Genomic DNA, 5,836 nt, shown 5'->3' on the forward strand with positions numbered 1-5,836 from the left:
TTATAAAACTCCCAATAATTCTGGGTATTGGTACACTTCAACTAGTACATTCTTTAAACTCAATCCCAATAATTTTTCCTCTGCCATTTCTTCCATATTTTGCATACATATACCTCAGTTTCAAAATTATATTTATTCCATTGAGCCTCGCACTTTATCCAAAGCACTTTTTTTTTTTGTGAGCAACCCTAGCCACGCACTTCGGCCTGGTAGCTACTTTTTTTTTAGGGCTGGCCTGGTAGCTACTAGGCGGGCTGCGTGGGTCTGAGCTACTGTGTTCGCTAGGCCTTTGGGATCCCACAGCCCGATTTCTGTATGTCTCGTGGTATACAGACGCCGCCCATATATTCTCCAAAAAAAAACGCCGCCCTTCTGGGGACAAGCCTTGGCGATCGAGGAGAAGGGTGGAGACGCAGATCGGCGCCGGCGGCGACTGCGCTGGTACGTACTGTACGTGCCTTCTATCTCTTCGATTCCTCTGTAGGTACGTCTGAGAGAGAGGACGAGGTTCGGCCGGCTAGTCCTCAAGCCCGATTTCATTCTGGAATCCGAATTCGGTGCAGATCTACGTCTACCTACCTACCGATTTGAGTCTCTGGCCGATTCCTGTGCAGATAGATCCACAGGCCGACTCGGAGCGTGGGTGCTGTCTTCCGCTGGAGCATATACACACATAAATATGGGTGTGGAGATCGCCTGAGCTTCTACCGGATCACGTCGATTCCGCTGGACGACGCCATTTGCCGATGCACAGCATGATGAACAGCTCGATGAAGGTCACCGATGTCAACATGGAAACAGAGGTGCCTGAGCTTCTTCTTGTACCAAATCACGTCGATTCCAACGGACGCCATTTGCCAAACCACAGCCCGATGAAGATCACCGATGTGGATATGAAAATAGAGGCGCTAACAAATTACATCAACCTCAGACGAGTAGGAGGAGAGGGGGGCAGTATGAATGTGGGGAACAAGAAGACCAAGATTTCCGTGTGCCCCAGGACGAGCTGGATGAGATTCTTTCGTACCAAGCGGCGCCGGCGCCCGCTTGGCAGAGTGCGGCCAAACGCTATCCTTGGGTCGTCGCCGAGATGGAGAAGATCAAGGTAGGCTTTCTCGCCGGGCAGGAGAAGATGAGGCGGCAGTACGAGGCCCTGGGCTATGCCACGTTTGAAGCGGAGGTCACCGATGATGAGCAGGAGGAAGACGCGGCAGTGACGACTCCTTATCAGGACAAGGATGAAACATTGACGACATCTTTTCATGAGCGGAATGATGATGCAGCAGTGACAACTCCTTACAAGGAGAACTTGGAGAAGGATGAAACATCAGCGGCATCTTTTCATGAGAAGAATGACGATGCACAAGCAGCAGCAGTGACGACTCCTTACAAGGAGAAGGATGAAACATCAGCGGCATCTTTTCATGAGGAGAATGACGGTGCAGCAGCGACAACTTCTCCTTGGATCACTCCACGAGGAAGAGGCCGAAGAAGATTTCGCCCGGGAGTCGTCAAGCAAGCATGCGGTGTTAAAAAGATAACTTAGGAGTTGTTTCGTTAGGTTTAACTTTGACTTTTCAAGTTTGATTTGTAAGTCAAAAAATTATCTATTTATGTGTTTTGGTTGTGGCTCATATTCAACAATATTCAGTCATAAGCCATAAGCCAAACTCTAAAGTGAGAATTAAGCCTTACTAAGCATCACAGTAGACGTAGTTGTTGTTTTCGGTGTGTTTAGCTTTTGTTGTTGTAGTAGTTGGTTGCAGTTTTTGATAATGTACCATGTCATGTTTTTAATATCATTTTTTTTGGTTAAAGCTATATCTGATAATTTATTTGGTGGACTTGATTATAAGCATCCAGTGAAAACTAACTTTTGGTGAAAATCTGAAAAGTTTGTTCTATTTATTTTAGTTGGTTGATAAAAACTTTGTTCTTGGAACATCAGATCGCTTACGGAGGCATTAGATGGCAGGTGGGTTGGCAAGCAGATCCGCTTAAACAAAATTTGCAGAAACCCCCTCAAATCGCATCGCATCATGTTCCTGAAATCTCTCAGCAGCAGCTCCCGCGTTTGTATTCTAACAAAAAAAGGTGCCATCGTAGCCCTACGCAGAGGCGAGGCAAACTGCGATGCACGAACCACATGACACATGTGGTAAGCAATCCAAACAATTCAAAAAAACTGTGATGCACGACCCTTGGATAAGCCCTCTGCCCTGTTCGGCTCTTCCAATCCCTCACTACGCGCTTATGTGTTGCTGTTCCAAGTTTCAGTTACACAATTTCCGAAACAAAGCTTCAGGTTATTTCGTCTGTTAAAGGTGAGAAGATTATACTGTCTATTTGCTCAACAAAGTTTGAGCCAAATCAATAATGGAAGTATTAATTCCAGCAAGCTGCACGGAGCCAAATAACAACAAAAGGAAAAATTAAACTTCACGTTCGTTTACCTGGGGCTGTGGGGCACATCATCATTACCTGAGGCTGGTCACAGTGGGGAGGAACTTAGGAGTAACATCACACACTCCAATATAACTTTGCTTATGTGGCACGTATTTAATGAAGAGAGAGGTGCTTGTGGTAACTAGCTAAGTTACCGGAACATCACACACTCCAAGAAACAATGAGTCTATAACCTAATAAATACATCATTGCATGACACTGCATAGATGTTCCTACCCACTATGGAGGTAATAACATAATCTAGGGAAGTGTGTAAGTTACTAGCTTATGTTCTTGCCCATTGTGACCAGCCTTAGCCTCAGGATACAAGAAAGATTTGGTGACCAACTATCTTCACACGCGGAGATAATTGTTTGCTTTGTCAAACTGAAATTGTTAAAGAACTCCAGTAAGCCAAGGCCTTAAGAAACCATTTATTTTATCTGAATCATGTCTCTGAAAGATGAAGGATTAGCTTCTTCTTGTCTTCTTATTTTGCTCCACGTATCATGTTGTTTTGTCAAAGAGAAGACGTGAAAAAAAATTCCAACAGAACGCACTGTAACCATCAGTATTTTTTTTTTGCGAGAATTTTTTTCCAGCAGAAGGCACTGTAACCATCAGTTTTAAGAAGGAAAAGGAGCCATACAAGTTCACACGCTTTATCGCGTACATATTCTCAGATTTCTTCACAAAAATTGATAAAGCACTACGGGTGACAAGGTTTCACAGCATCAAACATCCATGGATTATACGACGATTGAACCAGATCCTTTAGTACTACTGAATAACTGAGGAACAAAGTGGGGAGGGAAGGAGAGAGGAGATGCTACAAAATCAAGCATTGAAGGAGCAGCAGGTCAATCTGCGCACGAACTCGCATAATTGCATGGGCCAGCACCGCCGTTCACTGGCGGCAGCCTCTTCCCCGCGGTGCTGGGAGAATATCCTCTCTCCGTCACAGCCATTGAGTCAATTCTGGAAGAGCATAGGCAATGCTATTCGTTCTTTAACCCAAAATCAACTGCACAGTACCAAGACTATTTTTGATTGAGCTCCGCGTGTTATCAGTTTGCCACCTGAACCTGCAAACGTTTGATGCTCGGACCATTTCGTGTGGTAAGAAATCACATGCTGGTCTTCCCACAAGCAAAAAAAGCTTAAGTTTTACCCTCCCCCACAATTATCATGTCCCCAAAAAACTCACACCCTGGTCCCCAACAAAAAACGCCTCACCCCCTCCGTGAACCCCACTTTACCCCATCAAACACCCTACGGCCCCCCACACATATACCTGATTCACAGCAAAAAAACACGCAAAATAACATCTCCATGTGTTACGATTAGGCAAACACGCCATGATGGCCTTAGGGGGGAGGAGTTCCTGTCCTGAAAGATAACATCCCAGGCGAAAAGCTAATCAAAGCCAAAATGACCTGCAAATTCTTTGTTGCACACGAACTCTGGAACCTCTCTTGTGCGTTGACGATCAGGTAACAAAACACAAAATCAGGTAGAAAAGGGCCCCCGACTCTCTGTTATTCATACACGATATAGTTGCAAACTTCCCTGTACCACGTGCATGCAACTTACTTTCAGTTTCTTAGATCTTTGCCCTCCCTGAAAAACCCGATTGTTTGCTGAACTTGCTTCATCATGCGCTTGCTTTGGATTGTTTATGGCCTTGCACCTGGCCTCTGCAAAAAAAAAAGGCAGAAAAGGAAGTTAGTTGCTCAGATAAAACACATATACAAGTGGTTGGCTCCTTGTTGTTTTGTCCCAAGTGTTTGCAAGTTTTAAAAGTAGTTGCAGAGAATTTAAAATCTTAGTTTGCCACCTGAACCTACAAACATTAGATAGAATATCATTATGCACGAGAAGAACAGTAGACTGAAAAATGCATAAGAACAGTAGACTGAAGAATGCAAACATTGGACACAAAAATATGACCTACTGGATTTGTATCTGCCAGTGATACTATTGCAAACTGTTGCATGTACATAACACGCAGGCTTTCGGCCACAGGCATCTCCTCTGCACAATCCTACAGTCTTTTAAAAGCCTCTTTGATTGAAGTCATAGGAAATGAGATGGCATGCATCTCAAGTCCTATAGGAGAAGACATTTCAGGTTCATAGGGTAGGATTTTTTCCAATAGGTCTGAGCTAAAAATATTTACCTTTGAAATGTGAAGGATAGGAACCAATCCTACATAGGAATGGGAATCCATTCCTGCAAATCAAAGGGCTCAAAAGGAAATTTCCTATAGGAATCCTATCCTATAGAATTCTTACAAAATTCCTGTAAACCAAAGGAGGCTTAAAAGTAGGCAGTGGCATGTACCACGGGCTACCAAGCTAGTACGGCCAGCAAAACACTCATCAACAATCAGTGCAATCTAAGCACACGAAACAAGCTAGCTAGAGCTCCTGATCATGCATGGAAGCATGATCAGATCCATTATTTTTTTATCTAGGCACATGGATCAAGCTAGCAACTGGCTTGATGAAGCAGAGAAAGCTCATCCTGATATTTTCAATATTCCTCTCCAAGTGTTTGAAAATGGTCATTTGACTGGCTCACATGTGCTAGATCCTGACATTCATGATATGCATTTCTGCAGTCATAAAAAAACACATCCCGTACTTTCCACACCTCGTTCATGATGTCATGCACCTCAAAAGTCAGGCTAGTTATTTCTGCGAAGTCAACAAGCTAATTGTTCATTGTTATGACTTCTTTTAAAAGGGCAATCTAAGAAAAATAACTGTAAGCTTTGAACGGTCACGTAATATCAGGAAACCCTGATAGAGAAACTGGTAACCAAAGACACAAACAACTATGCACTTGGCTATGTATGTACTCCCTCCGTTCCAAAATAGATGACCCAACTTTGTAATAACTTTAGTGGGAACATCAAGATGAATGAGTTAACTAAGTATCAGATCGACCAAATTGAACAAATGATAGCTCAAGATCATGTTGTTCATTGGGAATTGAAGAGGGGAGAACGAGCAGACATCGAACGATTAATTTCTATTTCTCGTTATCGTGGAATTCGTCATCAAGATGGATCGCCCTTACGCGGTCAACGAACTCATACTAATGCAAGGACTGCTCGCAAGCAAATTCGGAAATGAAAGAAGGCTACCGAAAGAACAAGCAACGGATTTCGCGCTCATCCCTTGCTAAAGCGCATACGTTTTCTTGCTCCTTGGTACTTGTCTGATCAATCACACTGTTCATTAGTTCACTTGATTTTTCGTTCGATGTCTTGAACCGCTTACTAATCACGTATACGTATAGTAGGCCCCCTTCGCCACTCCACGTCTGGCCCGTCTTGGTCTCGCTCACTTCGCCCGCCTATCGTATCGGCTCGGCTTCGTCCGTC

At 43.8% G+C, this 5,836-nt stretch overlaps 1 protein-coding gene across 2 annotated transcripts in view; it reads right to left on the reverse strand.

Moving 5' to 3' along the window:
• Positions 1 to 3,127: 3,127 nt before the first annotated feature.
• The window catches only part of LOC119303438 (mucin-2-like), a 59,212-nt gene continuing 56,503 nt past the window's right edge, over positions 3,128 to 5,836 (reverse strand). The window contains exons 5-6 of one of the 2 annotated variants that reach the window (XR_005147913.1): positions 4,039 to 4,142; positions 3,128 to 3,530 (exon numbers count right to left, since the gene is read on the reverse strand). The gene's annotated coding sequence lies outside the window, so the exon portion shown is untranslated. Of the gene's footprint in view, positions 4,143 to 5,836 lie in introns of both variants that reach the window. The other variant, XM_037580568.1, reaches the window with a different exon arrangement.

The sequence above is a fragment of the Triticum dicoccoides genome, chromosome 5A, assembly GCF_002162155.2.
Source record: "Triticum dicoccoides isolate Atlit2015 ecotype Zavitan chromosome 5A, WEW_v2.0, whole genome shotgun sequence".
NCBI classification, from domain to species: domain Eukaryota; kingdom Viridiplantae; phylum Streptophyta; class Magnoliopsida; order Poales; family Poaceae; genus Triticum; species Triticum dicoccoides.